General features: G+C 43.8%; 1 protein-coding gene across 3 annotated transcripts in view; it reads right to left on the reverse strand.

Moving 5' to 3' along the window:
• The window catches only part of LOC135522465 (plectin-like), a 208850-nt gene that overhangs the window by 175309 nt on the left and 6638 nt on the right, over positions 1-26903 (reverse strand). The gene's annotated exons all lie outside the window — the stretch shown is intronic.

Genomic DNA, 26903 nt, shown 5'->3' on the forward strand with positions numbered 1-26903 from the left:
TCTGGCAGGCACACCATTAAACTATTGCACAGCAGTAAAGCTATGAAAAGCTATGAAAACAAAGAGGGTCGCACACTCCCTATGTATAACCTCCTAGCTATTTATTGGGGGAAAAAAACAAGCACAAGGGTTTAGCATATACTTTCCAAACAAAACTCAGTCATACCCAGTAGCAACTCCTACGCAAGTAAGACACACACAAACAAGCTGCTACCGCATTTCTACTGCTGGCCCAATTCCCATCTGACTTAAAGTTAAAAAATAAAAAAATAAAAACATTCTCATTATTCGATGCGAGACCCAAACACAGTTTTGAAGGGAAAAAAAATACTCTAATGTACAGTATTTGCAATCCTAATCACAGAAACCAAATAAAAGCAACTAAATCTAATGGACAAGGATATTTCTCCCTCCTTTCCCCAGATTATGCCGATGCACTATGCTGTTGCTGCCTAGCTGGCGTGTCCGGGTCATTCACCAGGCAGTGGAAGTAAATGTTTTGCCTCTCAATTGATGAATATGTTTAAAAACGAGTTACAGTGCAGATGAGATCATGACATCCTCAGGGAACACACTCCTCCGAGAGCAAGCAACATTGAATATTCAGCAGCTCCTCTACTTGACAGTCCAGAAAATTATATATAGATATTATGTGTCATGGCATCTATCAATTTAATATCGCGCCTGATTTAGCGGCCTCAGTACTGCACCCATACAAGCCAACGTTTCATGAAGTGTTGGTGAATCATCTATAGGGGTGGGAAAGCAATAAAACAACTAATATTGCTGACATTGTACTGAAAGCATCCATCCAGCCATACAGGAACATCAACATAAAACGGTGTTTATTTCATACTGAAGTGTCACATCAAAATAATCAAATATCCATTCCATGTGGGGTGGCAGGGTAGCCTAGTGGTTAGAGCATTGGACTAGTAACTGAAAGGTTGCAAGATCAAATCCCTGAGCTGACAAGGTACAAATCTGACATTCTGCCCCTGAACAGGCAGTTAACCCACTGTTCCTAGGCTGTCATTGAAAATAAGAATTTGTTCTTAACTGATTTTCCTAGTAAAACAAAACACACAAAAAAACAGAAGAACCGCAAAAGCAGCCATTTTGACTGCTCATGATTTGTTTTATTATTATTACTGCCATTTTGAAACTCATGCCCCCCTCTGTCCTTGACCTCTCCTAAATACTGTAAGTCTATATAACACAATGTCGGTGTTAGAATCTTAATATCACAAACAGAACTGGAGTTATAGAGGGAGGGCATGTCATTTTTTGAATGTTTTTTCTCCCGACAGTAGGGCCTGTTCTGGTCCTTCTCCCGACAGTAGGGCCTGTTCTGGTCCTTCTCCCGACAGTAGGGCCTGTTCTGGTCCTTCTCCCGACAGTAGGGCCTGTTCTGGTCCTTCTCCCGACAGTAGGGCCTGTTCTGGTCCTTCTCCCGACAGTAGGGCTTGTTCTGGTCCTTCTCCCGACAGTAGGGCCTGTTCTGGTCCTTCTCCCGACAGTAGGGCCTGTTCTGGTCCTTCTCCCGATGGTATGGCCTGTTCTGGTCCTTCTACCAACAGTTGAAAGTGCAGTGCCCAGCTGATAATCACCCCGATAATTTCCTTGAAACTGAACCTAAACTATACCATAACTAATTTCACACATATAACAACAGATGAAATAAATGAAGTAAAGTACGATGGGGAGGAAGGGGGAGAATGGGCGAGTTGACGAGCGAGGGGAAGCGAACGATGCTTAATTATGTAATCAGCCACTGTGAATGAAGAACAGGGCGGCCCATCGTATTGTATTGATCCATTCTAATAATAATCTTAAAATGGTATGTACCCTACATCAGTCCACCGAATCAAAGCAGTCTACTCTGGCCCACTTGAAGTAGGCTACACAGTGAGAGCGTGTGTAATTTGTACATGCTGAACGGCTTTGACATCTGAGAAAATATCCACAACCGGCAGCAAGTGAGCGAGAGATGGAGAATGTGGTGATCAGGCTTGTGGAACCTTATGTTGGTAAGGGGATAAATGTCACTACGGCCAATTTCGTCACTGTCATTGCCGAACAAGTCGCTTGCAAAGAAAACAAGACTGGCCAGCCCTACAAAGCCCTACAAAGCTGTACGTTTCCTTTTGATTAACCTACCCCATGCTGTATCTTGGTCCTTCCAACAACGATCGTTACAGAAGATCCCACCACAACTGGACCAAGCAGCTTGCCCGGGAGGAGATGGCATCCTGGTCTTTGGAGGAGGTGGAGGAGAGAATATTCTGGACTTGGGAGGAAGTCTTGGCAAGATATGAAAGCCTGCCATGGAAGCAGGTGGAGGCAGCGAGGGAGCAACAACGACGACACTGGGATTCGCGGCCACGACGGCAGCCCAGGAGGCAGCCTCAAAAAAAAATTTGTGGGAGGCACACGGGGTGGTTGGCGGAGCCGAGGTGTAAACCAGGGCCAGTCTGGGAGAGGAAGCTGAACTTGGAGGGGAGTGAAGGGAGTGAATCAGAGACAGTTAAGGAGTTGATGGGGAAATTGGAGGAGAGAGTTATGAGGGAGCTGTTGTGTTGGTGCATGAGGCACAACATTCGCCCTAAGGAGCGTGTCCTCAGTTTAATGCCACCTGAGTCAGCTCTCCGTACTTATCCTGAGCGTGCTAGCCATCTGGTGAAGACTGTACCGGCTCCACGCACCGTGTCTCCAGTGAGCCTCCACAGCCCGGTACGTCCTGTGCCAGCTCCCCGCACTTGCCGTGTGAAGGTTGTCATCTATCCAGGACACGTTGTGCCAGCTCTACGCTCCAGACCTCCAGTGCGCCTCCACAGCCCGGTACGTCCTGTGCCAGCTCCACGCACCAGGCCTCCGGTACATCCTGTGCCAGCTCCACGCACCAGACCTCCAGTGCGCCTCCACAGCCCGGAACGTCCTGTGCCGGCTCCATGCACCAAGCCTCCTGTGCGTCTCCCCAGCCCGGTACGTCCTGTGCCAGCTCCACGCACCAAGCCTCCAAAGACGGTCGGCAGTCCAGAGCTTCCAGCTACGGGCGGCAGTCCAAAGCCTCCTGCGAGGGTTCTCAGTCCAGAGCCTCCTGCGAGGGTTCTCAGTCCAGAGCCTCCTGCGAGGGTTCTCAGTCCAGAGCCTCCTGCGAGGGTTCTCAGTCCAGAGCCTCCTGCGGGGGTTCTCAGTCCAGAGTCTCCTGCGAGGGTTCTCAGTCCAGAGCCTCCTGCGAGGGTTCTCAGTCCAGAGCCTCCTGCGAGGGTTCTCAGTCCAGAACCTCCTGCGAGGGTTCCCAGTCCAGAGCCTCCAGTGAGGGTTCGCAGTCCAGAGCCTCCAGTGAGGGTTCGCAGTCCGGAGCCTTCAGTGAGGGTTCCCAGTCCGAAGTCCCCGGTGACAATCTACGATCCGGAGTCCCCGGCGACGATCCACGGTCCGGTTCCTCCGGCAATGATCTTAGAGCCTTTTAATTCTCCATTTTGGTTAGGTCAGGGTGTGACTAGGGTGGGTACTCTAGTTTGTGTATTTCAATGTTGGCCTGGTATGGTTCCCAATCAGAGGCAGCTGTCTATAGTTGTCTCTGATTGGGGATCATATTTAGGCAGCCTTTTCCCACCTATTGTTTGTGGGATCTTGATTTTGTATTGCAGCTTTCTAGCCCTACAAAGCTGTATGTTTAGTTTTGTTCCTCTTTATTGTTTTGTGCTGGTTATCATAAATAAAAATGATTAACCTATCCCACGCTGCATCTTGGTCGGACCATCTTTCCAACAACGATCGTTACACACAAGCTGACAATAATTTACTATTTTGGACTGCTGTCAAAATTGACTGCTGTTATATTCATTATAATGTCCTTATTTCATTTCACTATTTATCAAGGCCACTTGGCGCTTATAATGATGTTTAGGCTACAAATGTTTTCATCATTTGCCTGTGTGTCTTGACCGTGCGTTTGGTGGTTAGGGTATTTTTATTTTATTTTGTCGTTATACAAATGTGTTCCAACACAACATGCTTTCTGTTTCATAGTTTTAACAAACACGAATAAAATTGAACACTTTAATTTAAAAAAAAATGTTTTTTTTTAACTTATAACTTACTGTAACATAAACTCATAAAAATGCTATTGTGTTACAAAATAATGAATAAAATGTTTTTCTAATGTTACCCACTGCCTTCATAAACACTAGCAAATTATTATTTTGCAAAAAAAATATTAATTACACTGTTAGAATGTTGCAGTCAGAATGACTTGATCCGTCTAGGCCCAGGGGTTCTAGTGTTAACTCCTCCAAGTATAGTCTGTTATATTTCTCTGTCTCTAAACGTCAGATCCCCTCAGCAGCACACTGGCAGGGAGTAGAGACAGTACCGTAGGAAAATCTCCCCTCGTTGTTTCATTTCCGTCCTGGCCGTTCTATCAGCGACTTTCTCATGACCAAGGCCAGTCAATGACATCAGCCAGGAGGCTTTCCTGTGAGGAAACAGGATAAGTCCAAACGCCTCACTCGCCACTGGAAAAGGAGACGTTGTTGCCGTTCCAGACAAACAGCCACACTTCGACAGGAAATGGAAACTGTTTCACTACTGGCACATGACAGGACTAGGACTACACACACCTGGTGGTTCACCACATTTTCATCTAGCCTGGTCCAAGATCCAACTCCTATGGCCATTGTTGGTTATTCCTCTAATCAATCCATGAACTGTCCCTTTCCATCTATGCAGGATGCACACACTCAAAGACCTGGCCTCTATTGGTTTACCTAACTACAGCTAAGCTTACTCATAATGATGTATTGCTTGTTTTTTTGCTTTTGAAGCACTTTCAGATTATTATAAAAAGCACAAAATATACATTTGATAAATGATTATTCTTATTTTCAGGCCAAACATTGGCGTGACAATGGCCATAGGAGTTGGCAAGACAGCACAAAGAGATATGGGACCAAGCTTGCATCCGTACTTTACTGTACTGTACGTACTGTGCTGAAGCTAACTCTAGTTTTCTATCGTTGCCATGTGCCATAACAATAGAAAAGTAGAGTAGGCTTCAGCATACTGTAGATGCGGTAAAGAGGGTCATTTGAACTCGATCAAAATAATGAAATTGCCATGGAAACGCATTGGGGGAAAGGGCCAAGTCTCCTCATTGCCCCCCAGCAAAATTAGCCTACATTTAGGCTATTGTTTATATCTGTATTTCACACTATGTTGAGGTAGAATTCTGAGAATAATGCTTGTATGGACCAAGCCCAACACATGTTCATGTCATTGTCACCAATCAACTTCAGTACAGTTAAAAACGACTGACTACAACCGCCAATTTCTGTATGCTAACCATCTTATACGAACAGGAGTTAGCATTTAGTAGTCACTTCTTCTAAACCTGAAAATGGACAAAAAAAGAGAACTTCTAAATGTTATGCAGCGAAAACAGCAAAATATATCAAAATCAGACCTAAGTAATCACACTGTGGGCCTGTCACAATACATAAATCATGAAGGATTTGACGAATATCCACGTTGTTAGAAAATTGTGTTCCATTGACTCCTTTACAGCATCTACAGTGCCTTGCGAAAGTATTCGGCCCCCTTGAACTTTGCGACCTTATGCCACATTTCAGGCTTCAAACATAAAGATATAAAACTGTATTTTTTTGTGAAGAATCAAGAACAAGTGGGACACGATCATGAAGTGGAATGACATTTATTGGATATTTCAAACTTTTTTAACAAATCAAAAACTTAAAAATTGGGCGTGCAAAATTATTCAGCCCCCTTAAGTTAATACTTTGTAGCGCCACCTTTTGCTGCGATTACAGCTGTAAGTCGCTAGGTTATGTCTCTATCAGTTTTGCACATCGAGAGACTGAAATGTTTTCCCATTCCTCCTTGCAAAACAGCTCAAGCTCAGTGAGGTTGGATGGAGAGCATTTGTGAACAGCAGTTTTCAGTTCTTTCCACAGATTCTCAATTGGATTCAGGTCTGGACTTTGACTTGGCCATTCTAACACCTGGATATGTTTATTTTTGAACAATTCCATTGTAGATTTTGCCTTATGTTTTGGATCATTGTCTTGTTGGAAGACAAATCTCCGTCCCAGTCTCAGGTCTTTTGCAGACTCCATCAGGTTCTCTTCCAGAATGGTCCTGTATTTGGCTCCATCCATCTTCCCATCAATTTTAACCATCTTCCCTGTCCCTGCTGAAGAAAAGCAGGCCCAAACCATGATGCTGCCACCACCATGTTTGACAGTGGGGATGGTGTGGTCAGGGTGATGAGCTGTGCTGCTTTTATGCCAAACATAACGTTTTGCATTGTTGCCAAAAAGTTCAATTTTGGTTTCATCTGACAGAGCACCTTCTTCCACATGTTTGGTGTGTCTCCCAGGTGGCTTGTGGCAAACTTTAAATGACACTTTTTATGGATATCTTTAAGAAATGGCTTTCTTCTTGCCACTCTTCCATAAAGGCCAGATTTGTGCAATATATGACTGATTGTTGTCCTATGGACAGAGTCTCCCACCTCAGCTGTAGATCTCTGCAGTTCATCCAGAGTGATCATGGGCCTCTTGGCTGCATCTCTGATCAGCCTTCTCCTTGTATGAGCTGAAAGTTTAGAGGGACGGCCAGGTCTTGGTAGATTTGCAGTGGTCTGATACTCCTTCCATTTCAATATTATCGCTTGCACAGTGCTCCTTGGGATGTTTAAAACTTGGGAATTTTTTTGTATCCAAATCCGGCTTTAAACTTCTTCACAACAGTATCTCAGACCTGCCTTGTGTGTTCCTTGTTCTTCATGATTCTCTCTGTGCTTTTAACGGACCTCTGAGACTATCACAGTGCAGGTGTATTTATACGGAGACTTGATTACACACAGGTGGATTATATTTATCATCATTAGTCATTTAGGTCAACATTGGATCATTCAGAGATCCTCACTGAACTTCTGGAGAGAGTTTGCTGCACTGAAAGTAAAAGGGGCTGAATAATTTTGCACGCCCAATTTTTCAGTTTTTGTATGTTAAAAAAGTTTGAAATATCCAATAAATGTCGTTCCACTTCATGATTGTGTCCCACTTGTTGTTGATTCTTCACAAAAAAATACAGTTTTATATCTTTATGTTTGAAGCCTGAAATGTGGCAAAAGGTCGCAAAGTTCAAGGTGGCCGAATACTTTCGCAAGGCACTGTATATACTGTACATTTTTGGCTGGATTTAGACAGGTGTCACAGTCCAGTTCAGTGTGGCAAGTCTCTCAATGGAGGGAGAGGGCTGTTTGCTGTGTTGACAATGGTTAAAGGGCTGAGGGTATTAGAAGACTGTACTGTGGCTTAACAGATGAGCGGAGTGGTGTGTTCCTGTACAAACCCATTCACCCCATTCCTCTACACCCTACCTGGAGATGTACACACACATAGATGTACACACACACACACACACACACACACACACACACACACACACATCACGTCACACATGCATACTTGTTACTGGTGTTTCAGCAACAGGCCCTTTCGAAATATTTACATTTCTTGCTTCTTTCCGTGCTTTGACTCTTTAGCTAGCCCCCTAAAGTTGTGAGTTGTTAACCAGATACAAGTTAACGACACCTTTGATGACTTTCCAGTTGTCTATATGAGGTGAAAGATGACCAGTGTGCGTGCGTGTGCGTGTGTGTGTGTGTGCATGACTAAGTGTATATTTGAATGTGTATCTATGTATATCTAACTTTGTGTCACCACAATCTGAGATGATTGTTTGCAGTTTCCCAGCTCCCAATGCAGACAACACGTGTGCTATGCTGTGTGTGTAGGCATTTGGCATGGGGATTAAGTTACTCACACACGCTGTCCACATGAGAGGGTTCGAGAAGGTTTGTGTGTGTGTGTTTGGGTGTGTGTGCATGTGTATGTGTGCCAGTTACTACCCCTGATAATTTGGCCAAATAACCGTGTGTGTTTATGTGAAAGTGTGTGTGTGTGTGTGTGTGTGTGTGTGTGTGTGTGTGTGTGTGTGTGTGTGTGTGTGTGTGTGTGTGTGTGTGTGTGTGTGTGTGTGTGTGTGTGTGTGTGTGTGTGTGTGTGTGTGTGAGAGATAAATAGTAATAGAAATTGTGGTAGATACTACCCCTGATCATTTGGTCAAATAACCATGTGTGAACAGTTGGGTAGGTTGCTTTCTAAATGTAATCCGTTACAGTCACTAGTGACCTGTCCAAAATTGTAATCAGTAACGTAACTTTTGGATTGCCCAACCTCAGTAACGTAATCTGATTACATTAATTTACTTTTAGATTACTTTCCACTTAAGAGGCAGGAGAAGAAGACAAAAATGTACATTACCAATTGAACCACATCTATTGCAGGATAAATCAATGTTAAAGTTTACATAGCTGGCCATATATGGATGTTACATTTTACTTTATGGTTTGGTTATGTGGGCTTCTTCTAAACCATTGCTTTCTACTGCATATAATAATACAATTAAATGATATATTTACATTGAAAACCAAAGTCTATCAGAATTCCAGTCATTCCACTAAATGTTATACCCCTTAATCTTCAAGAATATGACTTGGAAAAATAGATTAAGCAAATTGTTTTACCTGAACATAACCCCAAACAAAGGACTTATTAGCCAGCCCTACTCTGTTGTTTATTTTGTTACATTGGAGGACTGATTGGGCTCAATGATTTGAGTTGAAAAATAAATGCTGCGCTCATGGAATGGCATACTTTGAGCACTACTGAAATGTGAAAAATGAATGTCATATGCTGCATTTGCTATAGGCCTATTGTTTAAACTTTGATATCTTGTTAATATGCAGCTGTTTAAAGGGCAAATCCACAGACGAAACAATAACAAAATGGTCGCCTCGCCTCTGCTTTGGTAAAAGGCTGAGGGATGGGCCTGGAGAAATGTAATCACTCTCAGATTAATAGACAGAGCTATGGATGCAAGGACTGACCATTCATGATCTCAAAGTTATTGTTTTAACCATGTTATCAGTGTTTGTTTACATTTACAATGTTTACGTACATTGGAGAAAAACAAGCGTATATTTGGGGTTCTCGTGGAGTGTGACAGTTGAACTAAGCACATGAGTTACTGTATATTCTTCAAGAATCAATGGATATATATCATTTATAAGTCCAAAAAAGGATGTTGCAACTCCAGATTGTCCCTTTAAGTCTATTCAAAAGTGTGCATGCGTCCATTAGGCCTATGGATGACATTTTTTCATCAGCATGAATGAGACTGAGCAATAAAAGCCCCACTTTTATTCCATAGGCTGGGGTCCGCACTATGCAGCTGTTGCAAGAGCGCATTTTTCCCTGACTGTCCACTGGTTTCAAAAAGAATGGTTGATAGGCAGTGTCGTGTCTTTGGCTATGCCGGATAAATTGATAAAACATGCTTTTCTATAAAAACAAATATCCGTAATTAATATCACCTGATTGAGCTAATCATGTAAATGTGATTAACTAGAGTCGGGCACCACTAAATAATATTTATAGAGCTGTTATCTTCCGAATAAACTCTTAAAGAGCAAGTAATATTTTACATCTATAGCAGTCAACATTAATCTTCATTTTACTTCAGTCTCATAATCTGAAAGTTGTAAATTCTGCAAGAACCCTGGCTAACAATTTGAATCAGCAATACAAAATTGAGTTTAATTATTTATTTACTAAATACATAACTAATCACACAAAATTCACATACACACAATTAATCATAACTTGATTACAAATTACATCATAAAGGAAAACGTACCTAGCGGGCGGAACAGATATGACAGCTTGTTACACAACGGAAAAGGGGCTGGGTTGAGTGAAAGAGCGGGAGACTGAGGAACAAAGGGAAAAAGCTGTGCTATCGTAAATACAGTATCTTATGCATTCCAAATTACCGCCCATTTGGAAAAGAAAAATGCAATAAATATTTACTCTGAGCTGCGCTTCAGTAGGTTGGTGGTAGATGGAAGACCGTGTTGCCAAACCAAGTCCTCTGTCCTTTGAAGAATGTCTCTGGTGGTCAATTGGATACGTTGTAGTAACGTTGTTGTGTGATACACAGGATACTCTGTCTGTTCCTTCCTAACCTGCATTTGCAGCTGCGGTTGCTAACTCAATAAGAGTTCAAAGGTTCATACCATTCGCAACCAAAGCTCATGCTGATGTTGGCTTCGTTCTGTAGTTATTATCTGAACCATTCTGACATAGGACCGTCATCCTCCCTCATCGGAACAGGAAGTTCTGTTGTTGTCAAGGCTTTATATAGGAAGGGAGAAGAGGGCATGTTTGAAAAGTTTTATAGCCCATGTCCCTTCACAGAGGCGGGCCACTGAGTGAGCAGCCCTAACTTATGAAAACCCACATCTCACATTTTAGAAGCTAAAATCACATTTCATCCCGTCACAAATCATTTCATATTCAAACGTTTAAATTGAACAACAATTCCATGTGAATCCGATAACTCTGATGTGTAGACTTTCCACTGTAGAGTTTATGTCATCTTATCATTGATGAGAACGTCTCAGATGACAACCGAACTGACATCACATTCATTAAGTACCACCACATATGTTCAATTGTTCGGATTACCAGAATATAGTTCATTTCCCCCCACCTACTGATGTTCCCAGAATCTCTATGTTAACCAAGGGTTTTTTAAATGGAACCTCAGTAGGGTAGAGAGAGGAAAAAGGGGGAAAGAGGTATTTATGACCGTCATAAACCTATCCCCCAGGCCAACGTCATGACAGTAGCTTAAACTTCTTGAATTCAACCATTATTTTGTTCAAATACACATTTAGATTTTTTAACAGCCATCCACAACAACCACAATCTGTACGGCACAAATAGCTAAATGAGAGAACAGCAGAGTGATTCACAATGTTATGTAGACATCAAAAATAAGTGATATCCGTATCCCCGTAGACTACACCACTGTCATCCTTACCTCCAAGAGTTGATTCAAGTTGGATAATCTTTGGATACCGACAGCAGTCGTACCATTGGAAGACATAGCTTAGACTGTAGCCTAGTCTTCCGGCGCCGACAGAGATGGCCGCCTCGCTTCGCGTTCCTAGGAAACTATGCAGTTTTTTGTTTTTTTACGTGTTATTTCTTACATTAGTACCTCAGGTCATCTTAGGTTTCATTACATACAGCCGAGAAGAACTACTGTATATAAGATCAGCGTCAACTCACCATCAGTACGACCAAGAATATGTTTTTCGCGACGCAGATCCTGTGTTCTGCCTTACAAACAGGACAACGGAATGGATCGCATGCAGCGACCCCAAAAAAGGACTCCGAAAAAGAGGGAAACGTAGCGGTCTTCTGGTCAGACTACGGAGACTGATTGGGCACATCGTGCCCCACTTCCTAGCATTCTTCTTGCCAATGTCCAGTCACTTGACAACAAGGTTGATGAAATCCGAGCAAGAGTAGCATTCCAGAGGGACATCAGAGACTGTAACGTTCTGTGCTTCACGGAAACATGGCTCACTGGAGAGTCGCTATCCGATGCGGTGCAGCCAACGGGTTTCTCCACGCATCGCGCCGACAGAAACAAACACCTTTCTGGTAAGAAGAGGGGTGGGGGTGTATGCCTTATGGCTAACGAGGCATGATGCGATGAAAGAAACATACAGGAACTCAAATCCTTCTGTTCACCTGATTTAGAATTTCTCACAATCAAATGTAGACCGCATTACCTACCAAGAGAATTCTCTTCGATTATAATCACAGCCGTATATATCCCCCCCAAGCAGACACATCGATGGCTCTGAACGAACTTTATTTAACTCTTTGCAAACTGGAAACCATTTATCCGGAGGCTGCATTCATCGTTGTTGGGGATTTTAACAAGGCTAATCTGAAAGCAAGACTCCCTAAATTTTATCAGCATATCGATTGCGCAACCAGGGGCGGAAAACCTTGGATCACTGTTACTCTAACTTCCGCGACGCATATAAGGCCCTGCCCCGCCCCCTTTCGGAAAAGCTGACCACAACTCCATTTTGCTGATACCTGCCTACAGACAAAAGCTAAAAAAGAAGCTCCCACGCTGAGGTCTGTCCAACGCTGGTCCGACCAAGCTGACTCCACACTCCAAGACTGCTTCCATCACGTGGACTGGGACATGTTTCCGTAATTCAAATAACAACATTGACGAATACGCTGATTCGGTGTGCGAGTTCATTAGAAAATGCGTTGAAGATGTCGTTCCCATAGCAACGATTAAAACATTCCCTAACCAGAAACCTTGGATTGATGGCAGCATTCGTGTGAAACTGAAAGCGCGTAACCACTGCTTTCAATCAGGGCAAGGTGTCTGGTAACATGACTGAATACAAACAATGCAGCTATTCCCTCCGTAAGGCTATCAAACAAGCTAAGCGTCAGTACAGAGACAAAGTAGAATCCCAATTCAACGGCTCAGACACAAGAGGTATGTGGCAGGGTCTACAGTCAATCACGGACTACAGGAAGAAATCCAGCCCAGTCACGGACCAGGATGTCTTGCTCCCAGGCAGACTAATTAACTTTTTTGCCCGCTTTGAGGACAATACAGTGCCACTGACACTGCCTGCAACGGAAAATGCGGTCTCTCCTTCACTGCAGCCGAGGTGAGTAAAACATTTAAACGTGTTAACCCTCGCAAGGCTGCAGGCCCAGACGGCATCCCCAGCCGCGCCCTCAGAGCATGCGCAGACCAGCTGGCTGGTGTGTTTACGGACATATTCAATCAATCCCTATACCAGTCTGCTGTTCCCACATGCTTCAAGAGGGCCACCATCGTTCCTGTTCCCAAGAAAGCTAAGGTAACTGAGCTAAACGACTACCGCCCCATAGCACTCACTTCCGTCATCATGAAGTGCTTTGAGAGACTAGTCAAGGACCATATCACCTCCACCCTACCTGACTCCCTAGACCCACTCCAATTTGCTTACCGCTCAGATAGGTCCACAGACGATGCAATCTCAACCACACTGCACACTGCCCTAACCCATCTGGACAAGAGGAATACCTATGTGAGAATGCTGTTCATCGACTACAGCTCGGCATTCAACACCATAGTACCCTCCAAGCTCGTCATCAAGCTCGAGACCCTGGGTCTCGACCCCGCCCTGTGCAACTGGGTACTGGACTTCCTGACGGGCCGCCCCCAGGTGGTGAGGGTAGGTAACAACATCTCCTCCCCGCTGATCCTCAACACTGGGGCCCCACAAGGGTGCGTTCTGAGCCCTCTCCTGTACTCCCTGTTCACCCACGACTGCGTGGCCACGCACGCCTCCAACTCAATCATCAAGTTTGCGGACGACACAACAGTGGTAGGCTTGATTACCAACAACAACGAGACGGCCTACAGGGAGGAGGTGAGGGCCCTCGGAGTGTGGTGTCAGGAAAATAACCTCACACTCAACGTCAACAAAACTAAGGAGATGATTGTGGACTTCAGGAAACAGCAGAGGGAACACCCCCCTATCCACATCGATGGAACAGTAGTGGAGAGAGTAGCAAGTTTTAAGTTCCTCGGCATACACATCACAGACAAACTGAATTGGTCCACTCACACAGACAGCATCGTGAAGAAGGCGCAGCAGCGCCTCTTCAACCTCAGGAGGCTGAAGAAATTCGTTGTCACCAAAAGCACTCACAAACTTCTACAGAGGCACAATCGAGAGCATCCTGGCGGGCTGTATCACCGCCTGGTACAGCAACTGCTCCGCCCTCAACCGTAAGGCTCTCCAGAGGGTAGTGAGGTCTGCACAACGCATCATCGGGGGCAAACTACCTGACCTCCAGGACACCTACACCACCCGATGTTACAGGAAGGCCATAAAGATCATCAAGGACATCTACCACCCGAGCCACTGCCTGTTCACCCCGCTATCATCCAGAAGGCGAGGTCAGTACAGGTGCATCAAAGCTGGGACCGAGAGACTGAAAAACAGCTTCTATCTCAAGGCCATCAGACTGTTAAACAGCCACCACTAACATTGAGTGGCTGCTGCCTACACACTGACACTGACTCAACTCCAGCCACTTTAATAATGGGAATTGATGGGAAATGTTGTAAATATATGACTAGCCACTTTAAACAATGCTACCTTATATAATGTTACTTACCCTACATTATTCATCTCATATGCATACCTATATACTGTACTCTATATCATCGACTGCATCCTTATGTAATACATGTATCACTAGCCACTTTAACTATGCCACTTTGTTTACATACTCATCTCACATGTATATACTGTACTCGATACCATCTACTGTATCTTGCCTATGCTGCTCTGTACCATCACTCATTCATATATCCTTATGTACATATTCTTTATCCCCTTACACTGTGTATAAGACAGTAGATTAGGAATTGTTAGTTAGATTACTTGTTGGTTATTACTGCATTGTCGGAACTAGAAGCACAAGCATTTCGCTACACTCGCATTAACATCTGCTAACCATGTGTATGTGACAAATAAAATTTTATTTGATTTGATTTGAGCCTACAAAAGTCTATTCCTGCTCTTTTCCCGCGATCCATCCAACACATTGTCTACGTCATCATAGTGTTCTCTGATTTGTGGTCAGACTCGCTCATGTGGAACAAACTTGAACTTGCGTGTTTTTTCAATGCTGATTTGAATGTCTTTGAGAAAAGTGTCAAATACATTTTTTCTGAATTGAAATGTAATCCTGAAAGTAATCTAGTTTTTCAAAAGTATCTGTAATCCCATTACAATATTTTAGCTAGTAAGGTAACAGATTACAGTTACCGTTGTTTTTGGTAATCCCTTACATGCAATCCGTTACTCCCCAACCCTGCGTGTGTGTCTGTGTCTGTGTGTACAGTAGGTGAGTAGGCCATGTCAGTAGGCCATGTCAGCTATCTAATAACTATAGTTATGCCTGGTGATGGTTTGGCTTATCATGTTCATGTCTATGTAGAAGAAAAATGTAGGAGGAAGTGAAGAGGACTCAGGGACAGGTATCAGAGAGAGAGAAGGACATAGAAAGAGAAGAAGAGGTCTGGGCCAGCAGCGTCATGTCAGCGGCCCTGACGCTACTGCCACATTCTTTTCTGGATCCATTTATTTTACAGTTTTACAATTTTACATATCCCCTACGTCATCCACAAGTGTGACCACCGCCTTCACCAGTGCAGCGATGGAAGATGCTGAAACGGAGGAAGTACCTCTGGATCTGGGAGTTGGTGAGATCATTACGACCCTCACGGAATTGACCACTGAGGACCTCGTTGAACAGGATGTGGCCACGGAGACAAAGGAGGAAAGAAACAGGGAGAGAAATGAAGAGGAACATCATCACAACAGGCGTCATCGGAAGTACCAGCCCCCAGATCCACTCAACTCATTTCAGCAGAGCCGTCGAGAGGGATGCAGCCCAACCTGACGCTCGCAGGAAGGAGGATGAAGAGACCCTCTTTGTCATGAGCCTGGTGCCAACACTGAAGAGGGTGCCTCAGCAAAGAAAAGCAGCGGTCAAGGTTCAAATTCATCAGCTGCTTTTCGAAGCCGAGTTCAATGGTACGTATTTTATTCACAACACAGGTAGTGTCATAAGTACTGCGACAGTGAAGTAAAGTGGGTTATTTTTTTTAAGTATACTCATGTAGGCTAATTGGTATTTCAGATTAATAGGAACCAAATGTACAGCTGTTGCTTCTGGGTTAGAAAATACCCTGAAAATACCTTGAAACAACTATCTAAATAGTTGCCTGTCATATACATATTTTGATCTGAAATGCAAATTCCATGAGTAAACAGCAAGAAATATCATTTTACCACACTGTTCCAATATTTATGTCAGTAACTACACTATATTAGCTGAATTTAGTTTGCATAAATCTCACCTTCCATGGTGTTAAATTATGTAATGCTTGTATGTGTTGTTCTTCTCTTCCCTTCCAAATTAGTCAGTCAACCACCTCACAGGAAGTACAGGAAGAGGAGAGGAGTTGCCTGGTTCTTGTTTTGATCTCCCTCATTGTACCTATCCTATCACTTCACACACGTGTCAATTCCGTTTAAATTCAGTCAATTCATAAAGTCAATTGTTACTAAATTCTTAGGATAGCATTCATTATTAGTGTTACATAGATTTCTGAAATGACTGAAATGAAACTCACACACCGGAGAATTCACAGATGCTCTTGGTGGTCTCTTACAAGACTAAAGGTGAATATATTTATTTCATTTATAACCACCTGAAAACCAGGGTGTTTAAACGTTTTGTCAAGTTAGGTTCCATTGACTGGTTCATGACGTCGAAGAGGCCATTTGTTTGTTTAGGTGTGTTATGGCTACGCATGCAGTGCCCCACCCTTTAATCTCCCTTTGCCAGAGGACGCTGTCGAGATGCATGGTGGTGGCTAACCATAGGAATGGAGCAGAGTGGAGAAAGAAGGCATACTGGTGAGGGGGTGGGTTGACTATCTGCATTACTCTCTCTCTCTCCATAGGAGAATCTAAACTCCATTTCCTTGAGTCCTCACGTCCTCTCTCCTCGCTTCCTTATCAAAGCCCATTGAAGGAGAAGGTCAGAGAGAGGGAAAGTCCGGTGCCTTCACACTGACCTTCTACTCCTATGGGTTTTGAGCGGGAGGTGAGGAGAGAGGATGCAAGGAATCAAGGAAATGCAACTGAGATTATGCAACTGTCCTCAGTTGAGATTTTCCAACTTACTATGTCCTTGTTAGTAGGCTTTTTTAGTATAAATTCATGGAATTCATAAGGTAAGTAGTTACTCATTACTTAGGTTAGCATAAATTGTTAGTTGTACACAGATTGCATGAAAATTGACTGAATTGAAACTCACACACCGGAGAATTCAGATGCTCTTGTTGTTCTTTTACAAGACTAACGTTGACATTTGTGTTGACCTGTATTATGGCTGCAGACACACACCTCTCCTCCACTCTTCTCTCCACCTCAGATCTCCAGTGCCCTGCCCTCTCTCTTTATGTCAACGTCTGAAGTCCCCCTACTAACCCTAGGCTTTATGAGTTGTCCCTGTACACGTCTGCAGGTGTTGTTCTCTCATACATTACAGGTGATGTGTACACAAACACACACACACACACACCTCTTTCAATATTTGTTTCATTTTTGTGTAACATTTTTATAACACACGTACCTGTCATGTTCTTTCCTGTACTTGAATACTTATTAAATTCAATTTTTTTCATAGTCAGTTTCATTTGTTTATTAGTATATTCATTTAGATGTAATCTTAATTTTCTCCCATACCTTTGCAGATAAAAGATAAGATGAAAGTCAAAACCCATTCTCTTTCTAATTTGTTTTTTCCCCCAAAATTTTAGACCTCCACAAGTCTGGTTCATCTTTGGGAGCAATTTACAAACACGTGAAGGTACCACGTTCATCTGTACAAATAATAGTACGCAAGTAAAAACACCATGGGACCACGCAGCCGTCACACCGCTTAGGAAGGAGACGCGTTCTGTGACCTAGAGATGAATGTACTTTGGTGCGAAAAGTGCAAATCAATCCCAGAACAACAGCAAAGGACCTTGTGAAGATGCTGGAGGAAATACGTACAGAAGTATCTATATCCACAGTAAACTGAGTCCTATATCGACATAACCTGAAAGGCCACTCAGCAAGGAAGAAGCCACTGCTCCAAAACCACCATAAAAAAGCCAGACCACAGTTTGCAAATGCACATGGGGACAATGTCCTCTGGTCTGATGAAACAAAAATAGAACTGTTTGGGCATAATGACCATCGTTATGTTTGGAGGAAAAAGGGGGAGGCTTGCAAGCCGAAGAACACCATCCCAACCGTGAAGCATGGGGGATGCAGCATCATGTTGTGGGGGTGCTTTGCTGCAGGAGGGACTGGTGCACTTCACAAAATAGATGGCATCATGAGGCCGGAAAATTATATGGAAATACTGAAGTAACATCTCAAGACATCAGTCAGGTAGTTAAAGCCGCAAATGGGTCTTTCAAATGGACAATGACCACAAGCATACTTCCAAAGTGGCTTAAGGACAACAAAGCCAAGGTATTGGAGTGGCCATCACAAAGCCCTGACCTCAATCCTATTGAAAATTTGTGGGCAGAACTGAAAAAGCGTCTCCGAGCAAGGAAGCCTACAAACCTGACTCCGTTACACTAGCTCTGTCAGGAGGAATGGGCCAACATTCTCCCAATTTATTGTGGGAAGCTTGTGGAAGGCTACCCGAAACGTTTGACCCAAGTAAAACAATTTAAAGGCAATGCTACCAAATATTAATTGAGTGTATGTAAACGTCTGACCCACTGGGAATGTGATGAAAGAAATAAAAGCTGAAATAAATAATTCTCTCCACTATTTATAATAAATCATATGTATGCTACTTGACAAATGAATGAATAAAAAATTCTAAGAAATTCTGCAGCCACTTTATTTATTATGTAATCCCACCATTGTTTTACTGGATATGTGTGCAACAAAATTTCAACATTCACAGTTTGCTACTTTCTGTCAAGTCTACGCATACATTTTGATGCATACCTTCAACTAATCCAAAGTATGCACCACACACAACGCGATGCAACTGCCTCTGCAACGCAATGTTGCAGGGCAAATGTAGCATTCCATTGGAAATGAATGTACTTCGGTGTGATTGAGGTGTAAGAAATCTACTCTAATCAAATAAATTACAGTATACAGTTTGGAACCACCTAGAGCTCTTCCTAGAGCTGGTCGTCCGGCCAAACTGAGCAATTGAGGGAGAAGGGCCTTGGTCAGGGAGGTGACCAAGAACCCGATGGTCATTCTGACAGTTCCTCTGTGGAGATGGGAGAACCTTCCAGAAGGACAACCATCAGGACTTTATGGTAGAGTGGCCAGACAGAAGCCACTCCCCAGTAAAAGGCACATGACCGCACGCTTGGAAAAGCCACCTACAGACTCTCAGACCATGAGGAACAAGATTCTCTGATTTGATGAAACCAAGATTGAAGTCATTGGCGTGAATGCCAAGCATCACGTTTGGAGGAGACCAGGCACCATCCCTACGCGTGGTGGCAGCATCATGCGGTGGGATGTTTTTCAGCGGCAGGGACTGGGAGACTTGTCAGGACTGAGGGAAAGATAAATGGAGCAAAGTCCAGAGAGATCCTTGATGAAAACCTGCTCCAGAGCGCTCAGGGCCTCAGACTGGGGCGAAGGTTCACCTTCCAACAGGACAACGACCCTAAGCACACAGCCAAAACAAAGCAAGAGTGGCTTTGGGACAAGTCTCTGTATGTCCTTGAGTAGCCCAGCCGGACTTGACCACGATCGAACATCTCTGGAGAGACCTGAAAATAGCTGTGCAGCGACGCACCCCATCCAACCTGACAGAGCTTGAGAGGATCTGCAGAGAAGAATGGGAGAAACTCTCCAAGTACAGGTGTGCCAAGCTTGTACCGTCATACCCCAAAAGACTCGAGGCTGTAATCGCTGCCAACGGTGCTTCAACAAAGTACTGAGTAAAGGGTCTGAATACTTGTGTAAATGTGCTATCATTTTTTTTATATACATTTGCAAAAATGTTCAAATAAACTGTTTTTCCTTTGTTGTTATGGGGTATTGTGTGTAGATTGATGAGGAAAGAAAACAAGTGAATCCATTTTAGAATAAGGCTGTACTGTAACAAAATTTGGCCAATTCAAGGGGTCTGAATACTTTCCAAATGCACTTTATCCAGCTCAGGGCTCCAGCGATCCAGCTTGGTTTGCTAACTTGCGAGCTACGTGGCTAGATGTCAAGATCAAGCTTCTTGTTAACATCTTAGATTTCTTATAGTTCAATCCCCTCCGGGATATATATATTTTTTATATTTTTCGGTAATACCATATGCCCCGGTATGGTACAGAAACGTTACGACGGTATGAGAATCTGTATATTGCCTAACGCTAGTAGGAGGAGATATGCATCTTAAAAATGATTTGCCACGGGTATAAAGCACGTCATCGTTGTTAAGACTTGGGAAAATGGCAGAGGGCGAGACAGGGAAGTGACAGCAGCGAAGTCCTGTATGGCAACACCTTGAGAAGTTAAAGGAAAAAGCTGTGAAATGCAAACTCTGCGAGGTGGAATTGAGCTACAGTGGCAGTACAGGTGCAATGCTTGAAAGGGAGGCACCGTGAGACCCAAGCCGTTGCAGGCCTCCCGACAACAGACAGACAGGCTCTTCACACAAAATAAGTGCAATAAAAGACAGAGTGAGAAAATCACAGCGTTGATTACAGAAATGATTGCAGTTGATATGCAGCCATTGTCAACGGTAGAGGATGTCAGCTTCGATATCCTAATGACATATCTAGAACCATCTAGAACTGCCCGGGTGGAGAAATTGCATAATGATTACTCTGCAAGTACAAAGCGCAAGCTCTCAAACTCAAACTCCCCATACATGGCGTTAACAACAGATTGTTGGACATCTATGAACAGACTGTCATAGATCACTGCAACGAGCCATTGAAGAGAACTGAGACTGAGGGAATGGGACTGAGAAAATGGAGGAAAGGCACACAGCAGAGAACCTAAAAAACTTAATTTACTACCCTCGTTGCTGAGTGGGTTGGGGACAGTAATAAGGTGAGCTCTGTATGGTAGCCAAGACTGAATGGCTCCCTAGCGGTCATATGCAGGACCATATCTACATTGTGAATTCACATGTCATTTTAGATTTTTTTTCTTATCATTTAAAAATATAATTTTTTACATTTGTCACATCCCTAGAGTGCATGTGTGTGACACTGAGTGTGTGATGTATGATACTGTGCGTGCTGACAGCACCTGGGGATGTATGACCTTGAAACAAACACATGAACACAACTGACATGGGCGTGAAATTCATTATTTCCACGTCGGCCTATGAGGTGAGTGACACTGCATGAACACGTTAACATGTAAACACAGCTGGCACAAACATGGGAATTAAACATGCCCAACTTTGACCTGTGACCTGTGCCATTTGCTTTGACCCAGGTGGCTTGGGAGTCCTTCATAGCTTTCCCATGTGAAATGCCATTGATGAAGGCACTCAGGCTTGAAACATGCCACCTCAGTAACCTCACACCTCTAGGTTTCTGCACTCTCCTTTCTTCTGCAGGAAGCACAGAGATCGTTTGATATTCAAGTCTATACTGAATATAAGATATTCAGGCCTATACTTAGAAAAAAAGGTGCTTGGACTTTCCTTGTCGGAAGAGCCCTTTTTAAGTTCAAGGTAAAAACTCTTTTGGTTCCAACTATAACCTTTTATTTGACTATCTTGATTGGGTGAAAGGGTTCTCCATGGAACCAAAAAACGTGTTCTCCAATGAGGACAGTTAAAACAGCCGTAGAACCCTTTATGAACCGTTGGCTCAAACAGCCAGTGTGCTGGAAGCATCCATCCGTGTTCATGAAATGTTTCTCTCAGCGTTGTACATCCCGAGAGTGAAGAGTCATTAATCAGGAGGGCCCACACAAATCTCAGCAGCTTTTATAAACGTCTGTCTGGGTAAGTTATTAATGAATACTCTGCTGGAGGATGGTGACGATGAGCACATTTACGGTAAGCAGAACGGATACAGGGAAGCTGCAGATTGCAAGCAAAGGCTCGCACACACAAAGACACAGTACGCATGCACATACACACACACACACACATATATACACAGTTAAGCACAAACACACACACATAAAACTCATTTTGGCAGAAAGCCTATCCCAGGGAGATAACAGACTCATGAGCTGCAATTCTAAAGTCATAACTACCACTGTGTAACAGTATAGCTTCATCCCTCTCCTCGCCCCTAACTGGGTTTGAACCAGGGACCCTCTGCAGACATCAACAACAGCCACCCTCGAAGCATCGTTACCCATTGCTCCACAAAAGTCGAGCGAGTGGTCTCAGAGCGAGTGACGTCACCAATTGAAACGCTATTAGCGAGCACCCCGCTAACTAGCTAGCCATTTCACACCAGTTACACTCACCCCCCTTTTGACCTCCTACTTTTCCGCAGCAACCATTGATCCGGGTCAACAGCATCAATGCAACAGTATTGCTTCCATCCCTCACCTCGCCCCAACCTGGGCTCAAACCAGGGACCCTCTGCACACATGAACAACTGCCTCCTACGAAGCATCATTACCCATCGCTTCACAAAAGCCGCGCAGAGCAAGGGGAATAACTACTTCAAGGTGTCGGAGCGAGTGACGTCACCGATCGAAGCGCTATTAGCGCGCACCCAGCTAACTATCTAGCCATTTCACACCGGTTACAACTGCGTGTACGTGTGGGTCTTTATTTACGCAGCTATGATTTATAGTCCTTTGCAATGGGGAGGAAATGAATATGGCAAGTGAGAAATGAATCTGGAATTGAAGGTTGTAGAGAGATACTGTCTATCAGTACTATTATTACAATGTTCTACTGAAACAATATCTGCTTTTTTGGGCCTTGCATTTGCCTTGGGCTGGGCACTCTGCTTATTTCTAATTAGATTTATTTGTAACAAATCAAATCTGTGTCACAGACCAACATCTATGTGATGACCAAGATGGATGACACTAAGAATATTACTCATGTCAGGCTACTACGTCACCCACATAAATGTGTCACTGGTCTGTGTGTGTTTCAATGTGACCTTCCTGCCAGCTGTCCCTTAGTGTCCTGAGAGAGCGAGAGAGAGAGCGCGAGAGAGAGAGTGAGGGCTACAGTGTGTCTGACAGAGGCCTCCTAAAGCCCATCTCTCAGTTTATCGATCGCTCCCTCTCTCTCACTCCTACCTCTGACAACATATCTCTATGCTAATCAGTTACAGCCAGGACAGGAGTCTCAAAACATGGCTTAGGTTCATACGGTATATAATTGCATATAGAATCCCTATGCATTAGTTAGCCTCTTGCTTATATGAGGTTTTATGAGCAGTGTACTACGTGTCTAATGACTGTGTAAGGACTGTGTAATGATGTTGACAGTGACAGTACAGGAGAATGCCAGGGCAACCGGCTGGTGCCACCCTCTGGTTACTGACAAGTCATTCAGTCTGACATTCTATCTTGGTGACATACTAGTAACGTGTTTTAGTCATTCATTTGCGTGAGCATGCAATGGAGCTTTGTCAGTGAGCCATTTTTTCTGTCTCCAAAGTCATTTCCACACATAAAAAGGAAATTGAACCCCTCTGACTGACTTTTCAATTAAGTATGAAACTTATCCTCTATGAAATGAAAGGAGAGCCAATGTGCCAAAAAGATCAGCCACAATGGAATATTCTATGTAATGCATTCTATTTAAAACGATAGACAATGAGGCACATTTTCCAGAGGCTCAAATGGACCGGGTCGAAAGCTTTCCCATGCGGACTGACACCTGGTGGTGAATACGGCTACTGCAGTCTGGAGGCTTTTGGAGGGATGGAGAAAAGGGTCCACTGACACTCGACAGGCCCCTGTCAAGCAAATGCCTGAGGCGTTTGGAGATCTGCGAGAGACAAATAAGTCACATGCTGTACCACAGTGCGTAATGAAAGACAGCCTGTTCTTTTTAGTGATTCTACTGATGGCAGGCCTCAGACATGGCTTCCACCCAAAGTCTCTCAGTGACAGACAGTACCAATGCGTGGGAATGGTGGATTATTTATTACACTGACTGAAGAGACTCTCTTTCACTCTGTTTACAGCACAGGGAACACACTCTGAGAGGAACAGAGAGGATTTATGACTCATCCAGTCATCAATATTACAGTCAGTGCAAAATCACATGGACCTATTCATCAAATGGTTCTTTTTAAAATCTGCTCTGTGTGTGTGTGTGTGTGTGTGTGTGTGTGTGTGTGTGTGTGTGTGTGTGTGTGTGTGTGTGTGTGTGTGTGTGTGTGTGTGTGTGTGTGTGTGTGTGTGTGCGTTCATGCACGGCACCGTGACTTTGACAGCTTTTAGATCATAGCAGCTCTGTTATGAATAATAGACAGCCACTCAGTAGGGATGTTAGCCGGTTAAGTAAAGCTTTACCCCGGGAGGGCCCTGTCAGAAACAGACACAGTTCACACGCATTACAGCTCTGAACACAAGGTCAAGGTGTCCAACTAGCATGGCACCAGATGTTGTAATACATTTTTGCATATTTTTTTTTATGTCATGAATATGTGTCAACAGTGTCGTCAACATATTTATTAATAACTCCTGTCTAAGGTGAAATCATTGAATGGTTTTCTTCAGCTCTCCAAAATCAAGGCTAGTATATCTAGTGGTGTTGGCGTTCAAAACGTGTATTGTATTGTAACCCACTGTGAATGTTCTGGTAGGGGTATACACTACTTCCACCAAGGCTGTACACTGTGAATGGTGAATCTTCACTCAACCAATCTTCACTCAACCACTGGGTGGCTGTCCTGAGTCTCTTCCTCTCCCTTGACCTTTGGTGTGAGTGACTGAAAAGTGGGGACACTGCTCTGGAGTTCAGGTCCCTGAGGACAACATTAAGGATGCCACACAATCTTCTGCCCTGGCGCTTACATGTTCCAAGTGTGCCAAAGGAGAGTGTTTTATGATAAATAGCCGTAGTCCACATGTCACTGCTAGGTGATGCAGCTTCATGGCATTTCATTTATAACCTAACACATGACAGAGGAGCCCAACAACTCTCCGGCCCCTTCCTCTGAGCCAGAGAGCTCCCATAAGGGATTCAAATCAGCCTCGATTAAGTAATTAGATACATAGTAGTACATATGAAAACCTGTCTATCTAAGACTCACCACACGAGGGAGAGGTTAGTGGATACATGTGTTTAAGAGAGAACTATCTGCAGAAGGCACAGTTCTCCGGTTCCTGCCAGCATGCACATACACACCTGCCTCAAGCGAACACTGCTGCACTCAGAGCAAAGCCTACTACCACACAGCACGGGAGTTTAGTGGCACCTTCATTGGGGGAAACTTGCTTGTGGTAGTGACTAGAGCATGTGTTTCATGCCATTCCAATTGCTCCGTTCCAGGTATTATTATGAGCCGTCCTCCCCTCAGCAGCCTCCTGTGCCACACATGCATGGCTTTAATTGGTGCCATACACCTGTGACTGGCAATCATGACCGGTGTGGGTCCCAATTCGCCACACTTTTCCCAAAGTGAGCATTAGCACTTTCTACCATCGTTAAATCCATGATGTGGAATGTGCAAGTGCACACTTTAGGAGAAGTATAGATAATTTGGATGCATCTCAGCAAAGGCTTCCCACATAATGTACACACATCCAAGTACCTGTGCAGTGCACACACAGATGCAGCAGCAGCAGAGGCAGTACACTTGCCATTTGAAATGTGCCCCCCACAGACTTAGTGCCCCTGGCTGGCTGTTGGAGAGCTAGCGGCTGAGATATATGCATGATTCCCCTTACTGTCAGGGTTTACAGCCTACGTTGGGCAGCATGTCAGCAGAGGAGAGAACAAAGGCTGCCCCATGTGTGCTGACACAGCCCCACCAGGTCCTATGACAGAGGAAGAGCATAGGAGACAGGGGACAGGAGACAACCCCCCCCCCCTCAAAAATAAAAGTCATACAGTATATAATGAAATGGAGTAGGCTATTACTTAGACTTATTTTCAATCTCAGCAGTTGCGATGGATGCGTTCAGGCCTCAAAGCCTTCATCAGCAAACACTTGGTAGATCTAACCTTACTTTAACCAGGGAGGAGACCAGCAAAACACTGAATAGTTTCATTGAAATTAGCAAGATGCCGATAATGATAATGATGTATTAATGTTGTTTGATGTCAAAAATGGTATAGGGAAGCAAAGGCACATTTTCACATGGTGTGTGGACAATGACGTTGTTCTTATTCTAATTATGCTACAGCATGAGGGGAAGGAACATCAATTTCCTCCAAGGTTCTAATGAAGACTATTTGTAATGAGGAGGGGTGATTTTAGCACTGTTAATTGCGACCAGATATGGGACTCAGGGGAATGTGTTCAGTCCAACGTGCACCTGAGGTCATAAACTCACACTCCATGTTGCCATGGCAATACAATGGTGAAATGTAATCTTATTGGGCTCTTGATGCCAGGCCAACTTACTTACTTACACGTGTGCCCAATACACCGCAATCAGGGACTTCAATAGTACAGACAGACTGAGTGAATATGGTGTCAGTATACTGTAGGGCAGGTATTCCCAAACTGAGGTACGTACTCGCAATGATGTCGGGGGTACGCCAAATGATAATGTGATTCACATTTTAAAAAATAAATAAAAATAACCAAATTATTTTATTTAAAAAAAAAAAAAATTGATATATATTTTTGGGGGATTTTCAAACAGTCCATTTATATTTTCCAACGGAGCTATACATTTTGGTGAGTTTTTCTTCTCGCCTGAGTAGCCTCGTATCACTGCCAACAATAAAATTAAACCATCTAGTGTTCAGCGAAATAAGAACACAATGTCAACTACAGGTAGCCTAGTCACATAATGAACATCCAATCACATTAACCGTTACTCTCTCATGGGAATTCCACTAACGGTCCGTATGTAGCCGAACGTAGGTGCTGCTCATTCCGTTTGCTCGAAAATTGATAAATGGTTTTAAAAAGTAAGGCCCGCATACATAGACATACATACCACCTCTACTGGTAGTACTGCTACTACCAGCACTCTACACCTGCACCTGTCGACGACAAGTTGTTCTGCTTCCACGAACACATCCAATGCTAGCAACAGTAATTCTACATTTGTTGTTAGCCCAGCTAGCATGGACACTGACAGTTGTGAATCTGATGCAGCCGAAGAGCTACTACCCCCTTACCTGGGAACGCACCGAACAACAGACAGGGACGTTGGACCATCGAAGAGGTGCAAA

The sequence above is a fragment of the Oncorhynchus masou genome, chromosome 30 (assembly GCF_036934945.1).
Source record: "Oncorhynchus masou masou isolate Uvic2021 chromosome 30, UVic_Omas_1.1, whole genome shotgun sequence".
Lineage (NCBI taxonomy): Eukaryota > Metazoa > Chordata > Actinopteri > Salmoniformes > Salmonidae > Oncorhynchus > Oncorhynchus masou.